The sequence below is a fragment of the Oncorhynchus keta genome, chromosome 29, assembly GCF_023373465.1.
Source record: "Oncorhynchus keta strain PuntledgeMale-10-30-2019 chromosome 29, Oket_V2, whole genome shotgun sequence".
NCBI lineage: Eukaryota > Metazoa > Chordata > Actinopteri > Salmoniformes > Salmonidae > Oncorhynchus > Oncorhynchus keta.
In genome coordinates, this window is record NC_068449.1 from 31559479 (window position 1) to 31583915 (window position 24437).

Sequence of the window (24437 nt, forward strand, 5' to 3'; positions counted from 1 at the left end):
ATATAGGCCCATTTTCTACGGTGCCCATAATAGGAAGCCCATGTATTACTGTACAGTAATCATATACTTCTAATTTATTCTCACTACCTGGCCTCCAACATAATGTTGAGATGTTTACTTTGATGCTGCTTCAGTTGTTTTCAAACTCAACACTGCAACATTTCTCCAGCCTCCCACCAACCCTTTGAGTGCCTTCGATGCCGGTGCCCGCAGTCTCCTTTATATCTGAGACGAGACTGCCTTTGTGCATAAATTGCAGCAGTTACATTTGTTGTGAGAAGCTCGGAGAAAGAGAAAGGAGAATGTTGTTTTTTTTCTACTCCACATCTCCAGATCAATCTGTGAGCAGTAAATGGATATTATTAAACAGCATGGGGCTGCATGGAGCGCTAGGTTAGAAAGAGGCTCATCTCTCTCTCTCTCTCTCTCTCTCTCTCTCTCTCTCTCTCTCTCTCTCTCTCTCTCTCTCTCTCTCTCTCTCTCTCTCTGCTCTCACTCTCTCTCTCGCGCTGCAACAGGGCAATTGTTGACACGCTTTTCCTGCCAATCTACAGCCTTCCTCCAACTGTGGCTGCCATGGCAACCTGCTCTTGCCCGTTGTGGTAGCTGGCAGCCCCACACTTACAGAGTTGTGCTGCTTCCGTGATTGACGACTCGTAAAAAAGAGAGGGGAAAAGAAGAGGGGAAAACAGGTCTCTACAATACGCATGGCTACTCCAGTACCCCAATGATTTGCCTTGGTCTGGCTGGAGTACAAATAGCCCTGACAAACACCATGGTGATTTGATTTCAGATCCCATACAGTGAGGAGAGGGAGAGCATGAATTTCCTTGGTCTATCAGTAGGCCTGTGTGTGTGTGTGTGTGTGTGTGTGCGTGTGTACGTGTGTGCGTGCGTGCGTGTGTGCGTGTGCGCGTGTGCGTGCGTGTGTGCGTGCGTGCGTGTGTGCGTGTGTGTTCATGCTGTGCAGTAACACAACACTGTGATAAAAGTATGTCTCTCTTCAGCTACACTACAGGCCAACTCTGTCAAAACTTAATTCCTGTATCAACACCAAGGCCTTGATTCCATTTGACAACCATGCAGCCTTTCCCTATCTGTCACGATCTAAGATAAAAACACAAAAGGTTTCGCATTGTACTACTTATAATACATCATTTTTCCACCCTCCGTGGTACAATTATTTCCCCCCTGAAAACATGAGGCTCTTGCGGCACAGCAAGTCACACCATAGTCATCTCACTATCTTAATCTGTTCCTTTCACTTGCAGTGCAGCGCAACCTGGAATGTTCTCATATGTCAACCTCCTGGCTGCATTGAGCTATCACTTCTGACTGGGGGCAAAGCTTCCCAGTGGTTCACACAGCTAGAAGGAGGAAAGGAGAGGAGCGGGGAACAGAACAGGAAGGATCTTTATCTGAACCAGATGTGATTAGATATACAGCTTCAGCCACGTGTGTATGTTTTCAGACTAATCTGTGTTTAAAGGGAAACTCAACAGGGTCCACCTTTGAGGTCATGGAAAAGTCATTGTGTAGAGAAGACCACCACACATGTTCTCAACAGATAGACGTGTCCCAAATGGCACCTTTTTCCCCTAAAGGCCCTGGTCAGAAATAGTGCTCCGTATAGGGAATAGGGTACTATTTGTGAAGCAACCAAGATTAGGAATGATACTCACTTTCGTTTGACCTTATGTAAAATTCCTTTCTTCAATACAATGTTTGACTTTGTTTTATTGTTGAGAAGTGAGTGAGGAGCCAATGTACCAGTCTGGGACATGCACAGTATCATTATCCTTCCTCGTGATTATGATGTGCATTGTAGACTTTGTATGACCTCTATCGAAAGGTCGCTTGTACAGGTAGTGTTCTTGACAGATGAGGAATAAAGAATATGCCAAATAACCTTTTTTTGTCTTCATGGTTTATTCTTTAGTCGAGTAACAAACAGCAATACTTCTACACAAACTACATGATTGATCAGGTGCAGAATGTCCTTCTATCACATTAATACATTCCATCTACTTGGGGGTTATTAGGTATTTCTTGAAAATTCACTTGACTCTGGTAGTAGGTAAGCCATATGGAGAATGCTGATGCCGTTCTGAAGGCTTTGACATCTATGGAGATTGAACAGAGCAGTACATCTGACATGAAATATCTTTTTAAAGATAAATATGTTGTGCTATTTCAGAACGCCATTAGAGACATTTTGTATTGTTACGCTCCATTTTATACATCTCTGTGTGAGTGAAGAGGGCAGAGTGGAGCACACATTAACATCATTTTAGGCTTTCAGCTGTCATGAAATTGCTGCAGAGAAATGTCTTACATGCCATTGTTGAAAATCTGTAATTCTATCATGTTTCGGGAGTTATCTATCCATGTGAAATTGTTAACTGGGTGCTACAATTGGCTTGTAAGTATTAGGACAATAGCAATTCCGGAACAACTGGGGACTTTGTCAAGGGATGTTGAGTAGATTTTCCCCCTCTAATTCTTTGAAGTACTTTAGGATTGTTTATAACCGGTTGAAGGGCATTTTAGCACATGGAAATGCTTTGGAGTCGATTTTTAAAATACAAATATAGTCCCTCTGAGGAACTATGGAGCAAGAAAATATGCAGGTTCGTAGTAGAATTTCATTTATGCAACTAGACAATATTCTAGTTGTAAGTGGAACTTAATTTCAATCTTGTAGTGTGTTAATTTTCTTGTGCTGCCTTCACACATTTGCCCACATTCCCAGTGATCCGGTTACTGTACTGGCTACAGCGGCTCAGCCTTTACTTAACTAAGATCTTTTGGTGGCTGGGAGATTGACCTATGACTCTGCTCCTCCTCCTCCTCCTCCTCCTCCTCCTCCTCCTCCTCTCACAAATCCCTCTCTCATCCAGAGTAGGCACCAATCACGAGGGCCCTCACCACAATGGAAATACACCACATGACCAAAAGTTTGCTTGTCGAAGATGTCATTCCAAAATCACGTGCATTAAAAGGGAGTTGGTCCCCCCATTGCTTCTATAACAGCCTTCTTCTGTGAAGGCTTTCCACTAGATCTTGGAACATTACTTTGGGGACTTGCTTCCATTCAGCCAGAAGAGCATTAGTGAGGTTGGGCACTTATGTTGGGCGATAAAGATTGGTTTGCAGTCGGTGTTCCAATTCATCCCATAGGTGTTCAATGGGGTTGAGGTCAGGCTCTGTGCAGGCCAGTTCTTCCACACTGATCTCAACAAACTGTATGGACCTCACTTTGTGCACAAGGGCATTGTCATGCAGAAACAGGAAAGGGCCTTCCCCAAGCTGATGCCACCAAGTTGGAAGTACAGAATCGTCTAGAATGTCATTGTACGTAAAGATTTCCCTTCACTGGAAATAAGGGGCATAGCCCGCACCATGAAAACAACACTATGCATTCGGACAGGTAGCGTTCTCCTGGCATCCATCCAACCCATACTTGTCCGTCTGATTGCCAGATGGTGAAGCGTGATTCATCACTCCAGAGAATGCATTTATGCTGCTCCAGTGTCCAATGGCTGCGAGCTTTACACCACTCCAGCCATCGCTTGGCATTGCACATGGTGATCTTAGGCTTGTGTGCAGCTGCTCGGCCATGGTAACCCATTTCATGAAGCTCCCGATGAGTAGTTCTTGTGCTGACGTTGCTTCCAGATGCAGTTTGGAACTCGGTAGTGAGTGTTGCAACTGAGGACAGACAATTTTTACGCGCTACACACTTCAGAACTCGGTGGTCCCGTTCTGGGAGCTTGTGTGGCCTACCACTTCGCGGATGAGTCGTTGTTGTTCCGAGACGTTCCACTTCACAATAACAGCTCTTATAGTTGATCGGGGAAGCTCCAGCAGGAAGAAATTTGACGAACTGACTTGTTGGAAAGGTGGCATCCTATGACAGTGCCACGTTGAAAGTCACTGAACTCCTCAGTAAGGCCACTCTACTGCTAATGTTTGTCTATGGAGATTGCTTGGCGGTGTTATTGATTTTATACACCTGTCAGCAACAGGTGTGGCTGAAGTAGCCGAATCCACTAATTTTTACTTTTGTTTATATAGTGTACCTGTCAGTGAAAGTATATGATGAAGCTTTGAACCTGACAAAACATCTCAAAATATTTTATCAATCGTCTTTCCCGAAAGGCATCAAATTGTTTTAATTGTAGTAAAAATGTAGTTTAGGGTTGATAACTGTGGATTGTCAGTCTGTAAATATATGATAAGCCCCTTGTGAACCTCCCTGTGAAGTGTTGAAATTGCAGTTAACCAGCTGGTGTTCATTCTGACTTGAAGGCTATAGGGCCTATTCCTCCCTTCTTTAAACATGTACAGATCACAACCAGGTTCCTGGAAGTTAGCTAGCTGCAGAACTGATCATGTGTTTGACTGGACAACTATTTTAGCATTTTCAAGGGTTAGCAACCTAAATGATGAATGGAAGACGACGAAGAATTACGCAGCTAGGGAATTATTTTATTGTGGAGTGCAGAGAGTGGAGGAAGTCAAGGGAGCTAATAGAGGGAGAGACAAAACCCAGCTGGGCTGTGGATAAAGACAGCACCTTTACATAGCTTTTCATTAGCCAGGCATATCCCCTTTCAGACTGACATAAGCTAGCTACACTACAGACTGTATGTCTCATTCATTTCTCTCTACTTTATCTCACTTCCTTTAACCTTAAGTGTACTGTAAGTGTTTGCTTAGAGAGTGACTCTGATAAAGTCACCTAAGAATTACTGCTATACCATAACACAGGGGTGTCCCTCCCTTGTAGATTTAAAGGCCTTTGTGTGAGCTACCGTGGTCCACTGAAGAGGATTGGGTCAGGGTGCATCCTGAAGCTTAGTCGAGGTAGAGGTGATCCAGGTCAGCCTAATGTCTTGACTAAGAGATCAGAAGTCACACCCCTCGCCAGGATCTCTTTCAAGGGGGCTTAAAATGGTATCTTCCTGACTTCAAACACTGGTGAGCATCAGGGTTGGCGTCAATTCCATTTCAGTTCAGTCAATTTAGGAAGTAAACTGAAATTCCAATTACCTTTCAGTGAGGATAACTGCTGGGCATTAGAGTTTAAACCAGCGAACAAACGTCAACCGAACCCTCAGCTCCAACAGATTTAGACTCCTCAACTTGAACTTTCCATGTAAACACAGTTGGATATTGCCAACACCTCGGGTCAAGCCAAGGTTTCTGTACGTGTGTGTGTGTGTGTGTGCGTGTGCGCGTGCGTGTGCGTGTGTGTGTGTGTGTGTGTGTGTGTGTGTGTGTGTGTGTGTGTGTGTGTGTGTGTGTGTGTGCGTGTGCGTGTGCGTGTGTGTGTGTGTGTGGCAGTGCAGGGGTTGAAAGAGATATGGGAGGCTAGGGTGCACTGAGCAATCAGTGACATATTGCTTTCATAATTGGTTGAACAAGTGGCTGTTGATAGAAGGGAATAGAATGTTGGTAAGAGATGTGTGTTAAGAAAGAGATGAATGGGAGAGATCCCCAGGAGGAGGATACGTAAGGGACATGGTGAGGGAATCTTACACTGGGTGAAGTGTGATACAAAACGTTTGTATGTTAGAGATTAGGTAATGATAGGAGGAAAGTTCACCATACCAGGAGAGGAGTCAATTTCATGATCTGTTCTCCAGGAAGAGACAAATGTTGATGTTGTTATTTCAGTTTTAAAAGCCAGAAGTTCGTCGTTCGTAACACAATTCGTATGCAGCCAGCCATCAACTTGATATGAAAGTACTATTAGCAGTTGAACATAACGTATCTTCCCTAAACACAACGTAAGTGATTCCAAACATTCCATCTAAATGGAATGTGCGAAATGGGGATCATCAAATACATTTCATCAGGACAAGACGTTCCTGCTTAAACAGTAACACTGCCATAAAAAGTTAGGATAAGACTGGTGTATGACAACATAAAATATACTGTATATATTTAGCACCTGTTCTCATCAACCTTTGTGTTCTTCTCCCTTAAGCTTCTTTCTGTCCCCAGTGAACGATTTCCATTTATACACATTTCATATCACATTTCACTTCATATTTCCTCCTCAAATTTAACCCAGAATCAGAGTATTTTCAATCAATCTCCTTAACCAAGCTGATATTAGAGCTATGGTTAAACTCTTTATTTAACCAAACCGCACCGCATACTGACACCAATCTCACAACAGACTGTTGGTTAACGTCAGTGTGAGAGTTTTAAATGTGTGACCTATGTACTTACCGTGTGATCCTTACCTCTTGGCCGTGATCCACGTGAACTTTCTGTGGTTGGCAATGTCAGGATTCGTTGTTCTCTTCACAGCTAGTTCACATTTGAATCCCAACCAGTAAACTGAACTTCAAATCAGGATTAAATCAGGATTATACATGTAAAAACCCATAAATAGTTCCCTCAACTGGACAACTGTTTTCTGTTTGAATACAATCTGATAATGCCTATGGTATTGCATTGTAGCTACAACAAAGCAGCGTTCACCACATTCAAGGATTCTTTTCTGTCGCCTGTCTGGTTTCTGGTTGTGTGTTTTGGTTAAAGTGGATGATACGTCTTCTCAATGCGTCCCTTCTTCTTTTCTCACTATATTTCTACAGCACCGAGCTCCTTTATGAATTGAGACAACAGAAGCAACGTTTGAATAAATTGACACTGGTGAACAGAGCCCCCCCCCCATGTGAGCTGAGGATATGAGTGTGTGCTACTTTCCATTTTTGATACTTGCACACATTTTTCTCTTTGCACACAATCCCCTGTGCTTTACCCTCTTCCCCCTATCCCTCTCTCACTCTAATCTCTTTCTCTCTCTCTCTCTCTCTCTCTCTCTCTCTCTCTCTCTCTCTCTCTCTCTCTCTCTCTCTCTCTCTCGACTGAGGATCAGCCATGCTGCATATTAACAGTATGTCATGCCCTCACTGTGCCCCTCATCCTCCTACAAAATGACTGGGAACCAACAAGGTATATACTATTCTGTTGGAGATGTTTTGTTGATACTATCATTAGCTACACTATATAGGCAGACAAACTGTACTGTATGTGCTCTGACTACACATACTGGAGTGCTTATTGAGACTGAGTTGAACCGTAACAACACATTCTCAATTTCATTGAAGACCACAGACAGAGCTTACCTCTCAGTCATTCAAACACATGTTGTCTTTCAGGTCACTTAACCACACAACATCAATTAGTCACTTGTCTCACTTGTTCGTCCTGCACTGTAGACAGGTGTTTTGGCAACATCGGTGATGCTAGCAAAGTATTGTGGAGACTGTCGTCTCCTGGGAAATATATGACCACATTGAATCACTGAAGAACCTCCCACTCTAGTAGATATTGCAAGCAGGAGCTTTGAAACCAGTGGTGGAAAAAGTCCTCAATTGTCGTACTTGAGTAAAAGTATATGTACCCTCATAGAAACTTACTCAAGTAAAAGTGAAAGTCAGCTAGAAAAATACTACTTGAGTAAAAGTCTAAAAGTATTTGGTTTTAAATATACTTAAAAGTATAAAAAGTCAATGGAATTGCTCAAATATACTTAAATATCAAAAGTAAAAATATAAATAATTAAAAATTCCTTGTATTAAGTAATGCAGACGGCACCATTTTCTTTTTTAAAAAATGTCTGGATAGCCAGGGCACACTCCAACACACTCCAACACAAAACAAAAGATGCATTTGTGTTTAGTGAGTCCGCCAGGCCAGCGGCAGTAGGGATGACCTGTGTTCTCTGATAAGTTTGTGAATTTGACCATTTTCCTGTCCTGCTAAGCATTCAAAATGTAACAAGTACTTTTGGTCATGGAAAATGTAGGGACAATGTAGGGAGGAAAATGTACATTATTTTCTTTAGAATGTAGTAAAGTAAAAGTAGTCAAAAATATAAATAATAAAGTACAGATACCCCAAAAAATACTTAAGTAGTATTTTACACTACTGTTTGAAACTCAATTTGACTTGTGTGTGAGGATTGAAAAAATTAACCGTTTCTTTTACACAGTGGTGCATGTTGTCAAACTTGTCGGTTACAGTACAAAGGATTAAAGAAGCATTCTATGCAATCACAGGGAATATACACACATATGTACACAACAGAGGAGGCTGGTGGGAGGAACTATAGGAGTATGGGCTCATTGCAATGACTGGAATGGAATACATGGAAAGTAGTAAAACATGTGGTTTCCATATGTTTGATGTGTTTGGTACCGTTCCATTTATTCCATTCCAGCCATTACAAAGAGTCTGTCCTCCTATAGTTCCAACCACCAGCCTCCTCTGGTATACAGTGCATTCGGAAAGTATTCAGACCCCTTAACTCTTTTCACATTTTGTGACGTTACAGCCTTATTCTAAAATTGCTTAAATTGTTTTTTCCCCCTCTTCAATCCACACACAATAGCCCATAATGACAAAGCAAAAACCGTTTTTTAGAAATGTTTGCAAAGTTATAAAAAAAAATGTCAAACTGAAATATCACATAAGTATTCAGACCCTTTACTTTGTACTTTATTCAGACCCTCAGTACTTTGTTGAAGCACCTTTGGCAGCGATTAACGTCTCAGGTCTTCTTAGGTATGACGCTACAAGCTGGCACACCTCAAGCTCTGTCAGGTTGGAAGGGGACCGTTGCTGCACAGCAATTTTCAGGTCTCTCCAGAAATGTTAGATCGGGTTCAAGTCCGGGCTCTGGCTGGGCCACTCATTCAGAGACTTGTCCCGAAGCCACTCCTGCATTGTCTTGGCTGTGTGCTTAGGGTTGTTGTCCTAAAGGAAGGAGAATCTTCGCCCCAGTCTGAGGTCCTGAGCACTCTGGAGCAGGTTTTCATCAAGGATCTCTCTGTACTTTGCTCCGTTCATCTATCATTCGATCCTGACTAGTCTCCCAGTCCCTGCCGCTGAAAAACATCCCACAGCATGATGCTGCCACCACCATGCTTCACCGTACGGACGGTGTCAGGTTCCTCCAGACGTGACGCTTGGCATTCAGGCCAAAGAGTTCAATCTTAGTTTCATCAGACTAGAGAATCTTGTTTCTCATGCTCTGAGAGTCCTTTAGGTGCCTTTTGGCAAACTCCAAGTGGGCTGTCATGTGCCTTTTACTGAGGAGTGGCTTCTGTCTGGCCACTCTACCATAAAGGCCTTATTGATGGAGTGCTGCAGAGATGTTTGTCATTCTCTTCCCCAGATCTGTGCCTCGACACAATCCTGTCTCGGAGCTCTGCGGACAATTCCTTCAACCTCATTACTTGGTTTTTGCTCTGACATGCACTGTCAACTGTGGGACCTTATATAGACAGGTTTGTGCCTTTCCAAATCATGTCCAATCAATTGAATTTAGCACATATGGACAAAGTTGTAGAAACATCTCAAGTATGGTCAATGGAAACAGGATGCACCTGAGCTCAATTTCGAATATCATAGCGAAGGGCCTGAATACGTATGTAAAAAGGTATATATACAACATTTTGCAACAACTTCCAAACACCTGTTTTCGCTTTGTCATTCTGGGGTTTTGTGTGTAGATTGATGTGAAAAAAAAGTATTCCATTTTAGAATAAAGCTGTAATATAACAAGATTTGGAAAAAGCGAAGGTGTCTGAATACTTTCCGAATGCACTGGACAAATAAAAGGTAAGGGACATTTAGCTTGCTAACGTTCTAACTTAAAAACGAGGAATGAGCTCCAAATACAAATGAAAGCACGATGTTAGCATGAAGTGTACCATCCCTTGGTGTAGCAATCAATAAAAACATATGTGCTGATCCACTGTGGGTGCTGCCGCTTCAAGCCTCGTTCACATGACCCATAATCACTCCATTACGGTGCGCCAGATTTCATGCATTTCAATGGGGACGTCCACAACGCAGTGGAATAGCATCGCCCCCTTGCAAGTTGAAGGCGGAGTCGCGAGATGGCCCCCCGTATATTTAGACATTTTCCAAACTTTGCCTCGTCTTCCATCCAGCCAGACTCCGTCGAAGAATGTTACCAAACCACAGAAGATTATGTAAATATCTGTTTTTCAGTGATGGTTTTATGGGATAGAGCTTGCAACTTGAAAACAATGACCAATCTTCTAAGTGAGTGCTATTTTAATAGTAATGTTAAATAATACACATTGGCTATTAAAGGAATACTTTAGGTCAGATGAACTTGTGGACACCATTTTCATGTCTCTGCATACAGTTTGAAAGAATTTGCTAACTAGGGCTAGCGCAATTGCTAACTAACGTTAGCACAATGACTGGCAGTCTATGGGTTTCCTGACTGGAAGTCTATTGGCATCTGCTAACATGTTAGCTAGTTAGTATTGGCTCATAAAACTACCTCCAACTTCCTTCATACTGGACACAGAGACATAAAAATGGCATTTCAATCAGTTCATCTGACTCTGGGAAAGTAAATAAAGGGCCACATTGGCAAAATCACGCAGTATCCCTTTAAGCAAATTGTATTATATGACTGTTGCCTCTGGTTTAAAGGTGCAATATGCAGAAAACGCTCTTACCTTTGCCAGCTTGCAAAAATTCTAATAATTTACCTAATTTCAGTTAATGTGACAGAACAAGCAGTCATTGTGTAGAGAATCATTGTACCATCTAAACCGCTGTGAAATATAACCAAAAATATTGTATTTTCAGCTGTTTGAAGCTGGTGTACAAATCCAAAAGTAAAAGATGCAACAAATGAAACTTAAGAACAGGAAGCATAGATCATAGATTAATCTGTAGAAACTATGAGAAAACAAAGGTTCAGAAGTTTTGTGAAACGTTACAGCACATTTTAAAAATATATGGCAATTAGAAATAAAAATGGGATGTTTTTCAGATATAGATGTGTAGCTGAAGGGTGGGACTAACAACAAATAAAAACAAATAAATAAAGACAACTAATGTAAAATATACAGTGTCTGTAAAATCTATATAGTTTGTATAGGCCTGTATTGTTGTCCATTATTGTCCATTATTTTACTCCAATTAGGGGAGGCATGGTAGCGTTAGGAAAATAATAAAGAAAAAATAAACAATAATAATCCTAATAATTGTTTAAAAAAATGTAATTTACCGCAGGTGGACTCCAATCAAGTTGTAGAAACATCTCAAGGATGATCAATGGAAACAGGATGCACCCTAACTCAATTTCGAGGCTCATAGCAAAGGGTCTGAATACTTATGTAAATAAGTTATTTCAGTTTTTCTTTTTTAATACATTTGCTACAATTCTAAAAACCTGTTTTTTGCTTTGTCATTATGTCCTGGGATTCTTCATGTGGGTGTAGGCACAGTGCAGTAGTGATTAACACCCCTGTGCTACTTGTACGGAAACTGGAGGGGTTTCTGTGTAAGAGCACACCTCCTTTTTTAGCTGGGAAAGAACCAGCCTTTTAATGTGGGGTTCAAATTTTTAGGTACCGGGCATATGGTGGAAGATAACCAGAGTATTCTGCCTTAGATGTGCCATAGATACAGTGGCAAGATAAAGTATGTGAACCCTTTGGAATTACATGGATTTCTGCATAAATTGGTCATGAAATTTTGAAAGTCACAACAATAGACAAACATAGTGTGCTTAAACTAATAACACACTAATATTGTATTTTTCTTGTCAATATTGAATACATAATTGAAACATTCACAGTGTAGGTTGGGAAAAGTATGTGAACCCCTAGGCTAATGACTTCTCCAAAAGCTAATTGGAGTCAGGAGGCAGCTAACCTGGAGTCCAATCAATGAGACGAGATTGGAGATGTTGGTTAGAGCTGCATTGCCCTATAAAAAACACTCACAAAATTTGAGTTTGCTATTCACAAGAACCATGCCTCGAACAAAACAGATCTCAGAAGACCTCAAATTAAGAATTGTTGCCTTGCATAAAGCTGGAAAGGGATACATAAGTATATATAAAAGCCTTGATGTTCATCAGCCCACTGTAAGAGAAATTGTCTATAAACGGAGAGTTCAGTACTGTTGCTACTCTCCCTTGGAGTGGCCGTTCTGCAAAGATAAATGCAAGAGCACAGCGCAGAATGCTCAATGAGGTTAAGAAGAATCCTAGAGTGTCAGCTAAAGACTTACAGAAATCTCTGGAACATACTAACATCTCTGTTGACGAGTCTACCACCATTTGTCTCACGCAGTGTGACACATCTCCTTTGCATCAGGCTTTTGGCCTGTAGAATGTTGTCCCACTCCTCTTCAATGGCTGTGCGAAGTTGCTGGATATTGGCAGGAACTGGAACGCTCTGTCGTACACGTCAATCCAGAGCATCCCAAACATGCTCAATGGGTGGTGGCATGTCTGGTGAGTATAAAGGCCATAGAACAACTGGGACATTTTCAGCTTCCAGGAACTGTGTACAGATCATTGGGGCCGTGCATTATCATGCTGAAACATGAGTTGATGGATGAATAGCACGAGAATGGACCTCAGGATCTCGTCATGATATCTCTGAGCATTGAAAATGCCATGGATAAAATGCAATTGTGCTCGTTGTCCGTAGCTTATGCCTGCCTATACCATAACCCCGCCGCCACCGTAGGGCACTCTGTTCACAACATTGACATTAGCAAGCTGCTCACCCACACAATGCCATATACATGGTCTGAAGTTGTGAGGCCGGTTGGACGTATTGCCAAATTCTCTAAAACAACGTTGAAGGCGGCTTATGGTAGAGAAATTAACATTAGATTCTCTGGCAACAGTTCTGGTGGACATTCCTGTAGTCAGAATTTCAATTTAACGCTCCCTCAAAACATGAGACATCTGTGGCATTGTGTTATGTGACAAAACTGCACATTTTAGAGTGGCCTACACCTGCCAGGTGGATGGATTGTCTTGGCCAAGAAGAAATGGTCTCTAACACGGATGTAAACAAATTTGTGCACAAAATCTGAGATAATCCGTTTTTTGTGCGAATGGAACATTTCCTGGATCTTTTATGTCAGCTCATGAAACATGGGACCAACACGTTACATGTTGCGTTTACATTTTTGTTCTGTGTAAAAGAGAATTGTTTACACATTCCATATTTTCTATTGTTTGAGGGAACTCACCCATATATTTGACATTTAAAGGTTCTATGTTGTTTTTACGAGTCATACGGCATTAAAAAACAAACCTATTTATTCTACGTTTGAGAGCCTTGTATAGACTAGCTCATTATCTGTAGTGTAAACTAGAAAGGTGTTCCATCGGCTTTTTGAGAAAAGCAGGGGAAAGAAGAAGAGAGCTAATTTACACTCTTCCGCGATTCCAGTATTCCTTTCTCTGTCGGAGTGCAAAGCCAGCAATGGCTGTTGATTGTGTGAGTCTAACTGCTGGCCTTTCATGCTCTGTTAGGGCATTTCCTATGCGATTAATTGGTTTTGTTGGTAAATCTGTTCATTACTAGGTAATTGCTGTTAACTTCAGGGAATGAATGGCTTAGGAGGGCTTGACCTTCAAGTGGTAAAGGTTGGGACTGTGAATGTGTGACGTTTCATCTACCTGCATTGTCTGGGTCAGAGAGGGGTGGGAAGTGCAGCCGGGAGCTTTGTCTGCTTTGTTTGGGGGACTCTAGCCGTTTGGGGCACAGAGCATCCATAGCCTCAGCCTTTCCACCCTCAACCCGGGAAGGTGAAAGGATAGTGTGATCTGAGGATGGATGCATTCAAATGAAAGCACACTTCCTCCAGGGTCTGAGTGAAACGGCCTGAGGGCAACAGCCCTATCTGAGATGTCTTTCTTTTATTTCTCCCTGCTCTCGCTCATTAGCAGAAACATGTAAGTCCCCGCTCCCTTCTCCCTCTCTCTTCCTACATAGAGAGAGAGAGAGCTCGTCTCAATGGAAAAGAGAGAAAGAGAAGGGGATTAAAAAGAGGGGGGAAAAGTGAGTGAGAGGAAGAAGAGAGAAATAGAGAGAGAGGTATAGACCTTGTTTTACAGTTTACGAGAAATGTTTAAATCTGTTGGTCAGTAGACGAGTAGCTGTTTTGATATGGAGAACTGTTGTGGATGACCGGTGAAATGACTAATTAGGCTAATTATATCCATAAGGGAGTGAACGTTATTTATAATAAGGATTACATGGAGAAAATGGAATCTCTCTGAAATGAAAATGAATGGCCCTCCCTTCAGCAAAATATATTTGACCTAAATCCTCACTGAACACTTGGAAAAAAAAAAAAAAAAACTAAAATAACAAATGACCCTCCCCTATACCCAAAATAATAATATAAACAAACTGGATAGCAGAGAACATGTATACTGTTTGCCCTCACTTCTTTGACAGTACAGAGCCTTAAATAAGCAGTTTTCGTAACTGTTCTTTGTCCTGTAAGCATTACATAGCAATGCTGGGATTTTGATTGCGCACAGGGCTGCGGGACAGAAGGTTGTGGGTTCGCAGACCACCCTGGACAAGAGTAGGGGTGGAAAGATCTCCTTTACAGTTAAATAATTGCATGAATCTATCATCATATTTGCAGATCCAAGAAAAAAAAAGTCCCTTCATAAACATTTCATGCAATTCTACATCATTTTACAAATTAGCAGAATATTTTTTAATACCTGTAACGATGTGCGCTGAGAGTCGGGAAGCAAGTTCAGGGAGTGAGTGTTTAAATAAATAGACAAACACAACATAATACAAAACAAGAAACCACGAATGCACAGACATGACAAAGGAACGGAAACAATAACGCTTGAGGAAGGAACCAAAGGGAGTGACATATACTGTATAAGGAAGGGAATCAGGGAGGTGAGTCTGATGACGCGCAGGGCGCGTAACGATGGGGACAGGTGTGCGCCCATAACGAGTAGCCTGGTGACCTGGAGGCCGGAGAGGGAGCACTTGTGAAAATACCATACAAATGACTAAATTCCAGGCTAAGAATGGACAGAGAGATGGTGTCACGACTTCCGGCTCCTCTCCCTGTTCGTGCGGTGCTCAGGGGTCAGTCGTCGCCGGTCTACTCGCTGCCACCGATCCCTTTTCTTTTTCGTTTGGTTTTGTCTGTCTTGTTGTTCGGCTATGTCTAGTTTAGGTTAATCAGTGGCGTATTTAATCTCTCCCTACCCTCTACGTTTTGTGCGGGATTGTTTGTGTAGCTGTCATTTGTTTGGGTTGCTTTTGGATTGTTCTGTTAAACAAGTGTTTTTTTCTGGACTGCTTTCCTGTTGTTAAGTGGCTGCTGTTGTGGTCCTGTGCCTGTTCTTGATGGACTTGTAAATAAACGCCCTTCTTGGTATTCGCACTCTCCTGCGCCTGACTCCACGCCCGCCTCTCCTAGGGAGAACCTGACAGATAGGCCTATGTGTTCATCTTATCATATTTCTCCAATGCCGAATCAGTGTGTCTTGTTTGCAACAAAACTGTCCCTGTTTGCAAATAATTAAATCTGAGACATCATTAAGAATCTGAACATGGTTCTTTCAAAAGATATGTCTACCTTTCCACCCCACACAGAGTAGGCCAACCGAGGCAAAATAATGTAAGCTTTGACTTTTGGCTACTCTTCTTCCGTGGCTCACTAGTGTTTCCTTAAATGCTATCTGGGTTTAAACATCTTCTATTGTACAGAAAGTGAATAGCTTAATCAATTGATAGTGACAGAATTAGATTACTTCCCAAGCAAAGTACATTGTGTCTCCTCGGCTATAGAAGATTGTAGCTCAGCCTCTGAATATCAAAGAAACAAAACAATGATTTCCCCATATGCATCGGAGTCACTATTTTAACGCTCGTTTCTAGCGTAAAGCACCGTGGACCAAAATCTTACATTTACAATGGGCAGGCCTGTGCTTTTTGCCATTTTCTTTAACAAAAGCTAGGCCTATGGCATACCCTCTCATACCCCCTCAATTCAAGTCTTGGTTTTAACTTAACAGCCATTCACTGACATGGAGGTAGGCTATTTAAATAGTGCATGGTAGGTGGAGGAATTGACTGACAAACTCTATGGATAAAGCAGCTTTAGAGCCTCATTTTGTCTGTCAAACCTCTTATTTCTTAAATAGGAAGAATTAGGAGCCAACACAAAGCCCTCTTGTCGTTAGTAAAGTCTAATTCAAATAAATGATGCCTACTCGAATCTGCCTGCTTTCAGCACCATGAACTGTCCTACTCATCTTCGCGCTCTCCTGAAACTGATCCGAACACAGCCTATAGGCTAATCCGTCCAAGATAGGGGGTTATTTTAACTAGGCCCGAATCAAAAATAATTTTACGAAGAAGCCTTGGGCCCTCCTCCTGAACTGCCACAGTAGGCCTACACAGCACAGTCATTGGTTAAGCAGCACAAAGTTATTGATCAGCAAGAGCAGAGCAGGCCGGGGCTCAGGGTTGGAATATCCATTGCAGTGTGTAATGCTGCCTAGATTTATTTACACTATCCCAGCAGCTATCTTAGAAATAAAACACTGTTCTGCACTTCTCTGAGCATGCACTTCGTAGATCATTTGATTGAGACCACACTAAGTAGCCTATACTGTAGGTGCACTTGATATTGCTCGCCCAGCGGAGAATCAGAGATGAGGGGTGGCATCAGGCACACATCGATATATATGCCTAATAAGCAACTAATTATAAAACATTGAGAAATGTTGACATTTCATCAACTAGAAATTACATGACCATCCCCAAGAAGAGATTCAACAATACTAAACCCTCCCCTTGACTGAAATTGAAAAACATGACCCTCCCCCATTTTCCTCCAGGCAACCATCCTGTAAACTTCGATCCATCCCTAACTGAACCCAAACCCACAATTCACATAAAAACATGCCTGTCTTTCCAAGTGTGTATAACATGTGTCATGTAAAGTGATGTTAGATACATTCATGTGTAGGTAGTGCACAGTTAGATCTTCTCTAATTGAATTCATGCTATTTGACACCTGACCGTATGACATGCTATTCACAACACACCTACACTTTTCCATGCTATATGTTCTGTGTTGGTGGTTTTGGATAGATGCCTACTGCCTAGAGTAAATCCAATATTCTCTTGTTGGATGTGTATTAGCTTAGAAAAGAATCCTTAACAGTCTGTTTTCTAAAGCATTCCAAATTTACCTAATATTTACTTTAAGTCTTGTTGGATGTGTGCATTCACCTTATGACATTGGAACAGAAAATAGAAAATCCTTTATCCTATCCTAGGTAACAGTCTGTTGATTCTAAAGCATTCCATTATCAGAATTTACATTACTATTCCCCTCACAGCATCCCACCTGTGTTGTCTAAATATTGAGTTCAGTTTCCTAGAATTGTTCAGAGCAGCGAACAGTTTTGACTGGGCTGAGCGGAACTGTACTTCTCAGTGGTAGGAGGCGAGCAGGGCCAGAGGTGGTGGATGAACGCAGTGCCCTTGTTTGGGTGTAGGGACTGATCAGAGCCTGAGTGCTGGGTGCCGTTCCCTCAGGATTTATTGTTGACACTACATTTCTCATGTCAAGCAGACTGTCTCCCTCAGGTACAGTGTGGGGTTTTAGAATACACGTTTATTAGCCTTAGCCGTGACTTTGATCGAACACAACGCTGAGCCTATATCACAATATGTGGAACATAAGGGTTTCCCATCAGGCTAAATGACAGCTAATCACATACTTTAGGTTCTACAAGGACACACTGCAGCCTCGGGTGTCAACTGATATGTAGCCTGTTGAATTCTGATGTTTTTATGTGTACACTGGTGGGTGTAAGAGATACTGAGGTGGGGTTGTGAGCTATACAGGTAGTGGGTTAGGTGGGTGGGGGTGTTGCATGTTTTATCTTTGACAGAGGTGGCTGGCAGGCAGCTAGCTACATATTCCTGACAACCACTAACTGCCAATAATTACCCATCACTGTGCGAGAAGAGGTGTCTGTTAGGATTGGGGTTGCAAAGCTACAGGTAATTTATAATTGAATTATAAAAAAATATCTATATTCATATATAGTATACAATTTTATATGTGTCCATATTGTCCATGAGTTTCTAATAATAATAATAATAATAATATTATAGTTTCTAGTGGATAGACCATATGGTTCAAGATAATTTAATAAAATAAAACAATTAATTTCACTAGGCAAGTCAGTTGAGAACAAATGCTCTTAAATGGGGGCCTCTACACCAGCCAAACCTGTGCCAAATGTGCACCGCCCTATGGGACTCCCAATCACGGCCGGTTGTGATACAGCCTTAGACCGCTGCGCCACTCGGGAAACCCAAGAGAGCTCTTCCAACCATTGTCTTTTGTTCACAACTGCCACCAGTTTGGGCACAAAACATTTACAACAAAGACAAATTGACATAGTAAAATAAATAAAAGTGTGTGTAAAATAAAAAATAAAAAAATGATATTTAATGCTGAAACCCTCATATTAAACACCAATGGTATTCACTAAATTGCTGGTTTACAATTAGGATAATGTTTTACAGCTTCGTCACTCTAATATATATTTTCTTATAATATTATTTGATTTAAAAATGTATATTTTACATGTGATAAGGCCACACAGAGGGACAGAGATAATTACAGACACCTGGGGTTTTCTGAAGTACCCCAAAAGGCCACTAGATGACATCTGATAAAATTCCATATATTCCTTAAAAGTTATCAAAATTCTTGTAGTTTACTGGTAAAATTAGAATGTTTCTAGTAATATACCCTCCCTTTGCAACCTTAATTAGGATACCTGTCAATGGCTGTTAGTTTAGACTCTATATTAGACTCCTATCCTCTAAAGGACATCAGTATCTCGTATCCTAAGCCATAAAACATATCTCGGCTGCACCTTGACTCTAGGTCAAATTGAGCACTGTTTTCCTACAGCCAGAAAATCTCCCTATCATCATCTGTGTGGGTGACGGACTAGTGGTATCAGAAACTTTAGCATTGGTGCCATCAGATTATTTGACTGTTTTCAGGTGTTTGTGCTTTCTGAGTCTGAATTCTGTTCTGTTTGCCATTAAAGTATGTGCTCTTCAAGGTACAGAGACATTGGCGACACTAATCTTCAGCACCTGTGTTGGCAGCAGTCTCCGTAACACTCGTTTGACCTCAGACCATACAGGGATTTATTAAAGGAGGGCTTCAATACCTGCATATGGTTATTTTCTATTGACACGTTGTGAGACAGTTAATCCACAGTTCATATTGATTTTGTAGAAGCTAAAGCGAAGACAGTATGTCTGCACAGATAGAGATAGAGCATTCATTTCTGCTATACAGTGATGGAAAGTAACATATATTTTACTTGGAGACGTGTATGTCCATTTATATGATTTACCAGAAACATTCAAATAGCCATCAGTTCCCAGTTAACTGTTGCCTAATGGTTTTATAGAGAAGCAACGTGCTCTGGGAGTTATAAATTGATCTTCAACTCCGTCCCTCTCGCGAGAAGCGTTACCCTTTTTATATAAACAACAGTTTCCTGCAAAACCCTTTAAATGATTCATTCTCCTATTGAGGTGAAACTTTGAGAGGTCATTACTTAGGCTAGCGAGACGATTAAGATAATCCAATACCACCCGTGAGTGTTTGAGCCCCAGCCTGGCCCAGGCCTCTGACTAACCCCACTATTTAAGGAAAATAAACACTGCAGATGGTGTGGAATGTCATCACATTGAGGACATTTATTAATTTGTTTAGAGACTGCAAAGTGGCCAGTCAGTAAGTGAGTATGATATCTTGGAAAAGTAGCGGAGGGGAAAGTAACCCAAGAAGCTAATGATCTTCGCCATTACAAATGGCTGGGTGGGAGAGAGAGAGAGATCTGGGTGTAACAAGATCTGTCCAGAATCACCCCTCAAAGGTGCAACAGCCATTGTCCAAGGGGATAAAGAAGACAAGATGGCAGTCCTTATGAATCATTTCTTCCCCCTAGATGTAGACAGATTGTCATGCTTCGTAGGATTTTAGCTTGTTTTGATGTACTGAAAGACAAAACATATACATATATATTGAGTATGAGTATGAGAACTAAAGTCTAATTAAATGTTAGATTCCATCATGGTACCTCTCCAAGGTTTTTCTACACTCAGAAAGTCAGTCCTTCAGCAAATAAGCTAACTAGGTCCCAGTAAAAGAGATAATAATATACACTTCTCAAAAAAAATAAAGGGAACACTAAAATAACACATCCTAGATCTGAATGAATGAAATATTCTTATTAAATACTTTTTTCTTTACATAGTTGAATGTGCTGACAACAAAATCACACAAAAATGATCAATGGAAATTAAATGTATCAACCCACGGAGGTCTGGATTTGGAGTCACACTCAAAATTAAAGTGGAAAACCACACTACAGGCTGATCCAACTTTGATGTAATGTCCTTAAAACAAGTCAAAATGAGGCTCAGTAGTGTGTGTGGCCTCCATGTGCCTGTATGACCTCCCTACAACGCCTGGGCATGCTCCTGATGAGGTGGCGGATGGTCTCCTGAGAGATCTCCTCCCAGACCTGGACTAAAGCATCCGCCAACTCCTGGACAGTCTGAGGTGCAACGTGGCGTTGGTGGATGGAGCGAGACATGATTCAGGTCTGGGGAACGGGCGGGCCAGTCCATAGCATCAATGCCTTCCTCTTGCAGGAACTGCTGACACACTCCAGCCACATGAGGTCGAGCATTGTCTTGCATTAGGAGGAACCCAGGGCCAACCGCACCAGCATATGGTCTCACAAGGGGTCTGAGGATCTCATCTCGGTACCTAATTGCAGTCAGGCTACCTCTGGCGAGCACATAAGGGCTATGCGGCGCCCCAAAGAAATGCCACCCCACACCATGACTGACCCACCGCCAAACCGGTCATGCTGGAGGATGTTGCAGGCAGCAGAACGTTCTCCACGGCGTCTCCAGACTCTGTCACGTCTGTCACATGTGCTCAGTGTAAACCTGCTTTCATCTGTGAAGAGCACAGGGTGCCAGTGGCGAATTTGCCAATCTTGGTGTTCTCTGGCAAATGCCAAACGTCCTGCACGGTGTTGGGCTGTAAGCACAACCCCCAACTGTGGACGTCGGGCCCTCATACCACCCTCATGGAGTCTGTTTCTGACCGTTTGAGCAGACACATGCACATCTGTGGCCTGCTGGAGGTCATTTTGCAGGGCTCTGGCAGTGCTCCTCCTGCTCCTCCTTGCACAAAGGCGGAGGTAGCAGTCCTGCTGCTGGGTTGCTGCCCTCCTACGGCCTCCTCCACATCTCCTGATGTACTGGCCTCTCTCCTGGTAGCGCCTCCATGCTCTGGACACTACGCTGACAGACACAGCAAACCTTCTTGCCACAGCTCGCATTGATGTGCCATCCTGGATGAGCTGCACTACCTGAGACACTTGTGTGGGTTGTAGACTCTGTCTCATGCTACCACTAGAGTGAAAGCACTGCCAGCATTCAAAAGTGACCAAAACATCAGCCAGGAAGCATAGGAACTGAGCAGTGGTCTGTGGTCACCACCTGCAGAACCACTCCTTTATTGGGAGTGTCTTGCTATAATTGCCTATAATTTCCACATGTTGTCTATTCCATTTGCACAACAGCATGTGAAATTTGTTGTCAATCAGTGTTGCTTCCTAAGTGGACAGTTTGATTTCACAGAAGTGTGATGGAGTTACATTGTGTTGTTTAAGTGTTACCTTTATTTTGTTGAGCAGTGTGTATGAATAATAATACAGTTAATTTGTAAGTTTCTTTTCATTGAAACATTTCATCTCAATATGCGACAGTGAGTGCATTAAAATAAATTAAAAACAAGACAAGAGAAAGGACACAACTAGACAGTGACACTTTTTACAACGACAAGTTCACAGCCGACAGATCGACATCAACAACAGTTGAACAGATTTTGCAGCACAAAATGGGCACACACACACACACACACACACACACACACACACACACACACACACACACACACACACACACACACACACACACACACACACACACACACACACACACACACACACACACACACACACACACACACACACACACACACACACACACACACACACACACACATTTTGCAAATCCTCAAAGTCTGTACAGTTAGCTGATGCATGTTCAGGTTTTCCTTCTTGGTAACAATGGAAAAAGTCACATCTCATGCCAGCAGTGCATTGTAACCAAGTATTAACGACAGAGCAATTACCATCGTATATCAAATTAAACGAACACAACTTTTGTCTGTGTGCCGTCCTCTTCCATTTCCATTTTCCCTCTTCCTTCCTTACTATGAATATGAATCGTGACTGAGGTCAGTCGTGAAGGTACAGTGTGAATTAGGAAGTCGTTAGGAATATAACATAGAGCATGGGTATTCAACTCTGACCCAACAAGGTCCAGAGCCTGCTGGTTTTGTGTTCTACCTGATCATTAAAAGCACACACCTGGTGTCCCAGGTCTAAATCAATCCCTGATTAGGGGGGAACAATTACAAAATGAAGTGGAGCTTGCTTCAAGGTCCAGAGTTGAGTTTGAGGGACATATAGAGTCTGCTATGTAGCCTAAAAAAAAGTATCGGGATTGTGTTGCATGCCTTTTTTAGGGATTTAGAAATCATACAGTGCCTTTCAGAAAGTATTCACACCACTTAACTTTTTACACATTTTGTTGTGTTACAGTCTGAATGTCACGCAGCTAGGAGTGGTGGGTGCGGAGTCAGGCGCAGAGAGCCGAGGATTCATAGGACACCGACTTTATTTCGGAAAACGGGTAAGTGGTCAACGCCAACACAACAGGCGAACAAAATATGACCGACCCAAAACAGGACACCAAAACAGTCCGAGAACATACTACAAACAACCAACCACAGACAAACAGAAAACAAGCCCGCACAAAAGCAGGCGGGCCTGCCCGGCTTAAACAGCCCTTCAACAAATCTCCAACAGGTGAAATCAATACAGATATAACAAACAGAAAAGGAAAAAGGGATCGTGGCAGCTAGTAGACCGGTGACGACGAGCACCGAGCGCCGCCTGAACAGGCAGGGGAGCCTGTAAATTGAGAGTTTTTGTAACTGGCCTACACACAGTATCCCAATATGTAAAAGTGGAATTATGTTTTTTGAAATTGACATTTTTACAAATGAATAAAGCATTTAAATCTGAATTGTCTTGAGTTAATAATTATTCAACCCTTTTGTTATGGCAAGCCTAAATAAGTTCAGGAGTAAAAATGTGCTTAAGTCACATAATAAGTTGCATGGACTCACTCTGTGTGCAATAATAGTGTTTAACATGATTGTTAAATGACTACCTCGTCACATACTCTGTAAAGTCCTTCAATCGAGCAGTGAATTTGAAACACAGCATCAAAATGACACTTTGTATGGTGTATTAATACACCCAGTCACTACAAAGATAGAGGTGTCCTTCCTAACTCAGTGGCAGGAGAAGCAGGAAACCGCTCAGGGATTTTACCATGAGGCCAATGGTAACTTTAAAACAGTTACAGAGTTTAATGGCTGTGATAGGAGTAAACTGAAGATGAATCAACAACATTGTAGTTACTACACAATACTAAACTAATTGACAGAGTGAAAAGAAGGAAGCCGGTACATAATAAACAATATTCCAAAACATGCATCCTGTTTGCAACAAGGTACTAAATTAATACTGCAAAAAAATGTGGCAAAGCATTTAACTTTAAGCCCTGAGTACAAAGTGTAATGTTTGGGGCAAATACGTCAATCTGTATACTTGGACGTTGATTGAGCTTTTCCAGTATTAGTAGCCATATTATAAGTTCAACATTTGCAAAACACCCAGTTTTCATAACACTCCATTTTCTTGTATTTTTTTCCAAAAGGAAAAGGCTAGCTGTTGCACAAGGTTAGCAGCAACATTTTGCAACATATGGGGTTTCCATAAAGCACAGCTCATTGGCTATCTTAGCTAGCTTTGTTTGACCCCGATTGGTGCTTATTTGACAAAGTTACAGTCAATCAAGTGAATGAAGGCTTCGCTCTCTGACCAAATTTGGTGTCCTATAGGATATACTACACTCCTAATGATAAAGTGACGTCTGGTTACGTTCTAGGATCTCTGAGGAATAAATACGAATGTGATATGACTGGTTGAGACAACGTTTAGGATGAAATTTTCACAGATTCCTTTCTTTGCAAATTGAACGAGTGGAAATACAAAATCAATCGTGCATGCTATATGGACCGTTTTAGGATATGAAAAAGGATTTTATCTAACAAAATTACACTTCATGTTATCTCTGGGACCCTTTGAATGATAAATCAGAGCAAGATTTCAGATCGTATGAATTTGTGAATTTATCAAACCCATCGCAGTGAAAAAAGTGTTTAGTTGTTAGGAGCTCTCCTCAAACAATAGCATGGCATTCTTTTCGCAGTAATAGCTACTGTAAATTGGACAATGCAGTTATATTAACAAGTTTAAGCTTTCAGCCGATATAAGACACTTATATGTACCGACA

The 24437-nt window shown here is 41.7% G+C and overlaps 1 protein-coding gene across 1 annotated transcript in view; it reads left to right on the forward strand.

Moving 5' to 3' along the window:
• foxg1a (forkhead box G1a) overlaps nucleotides 1–22872 on the forward strand; it is a 39528-nt gene extending 16656 nt beyond the window's left edge. The window contains exon 2 of the mRNA XM_035743280.2: nucleotides 22613–22872. The gene's annotated coding sequence lies outside the window, so the exon portion shown is untranslated. The remainder of the gene's footprint in view (nucleotides 1–22612) is intronic.
• The last annotated feature ends 1565 nt before the right edge of the window (nucleotides 22873–24437 follow it).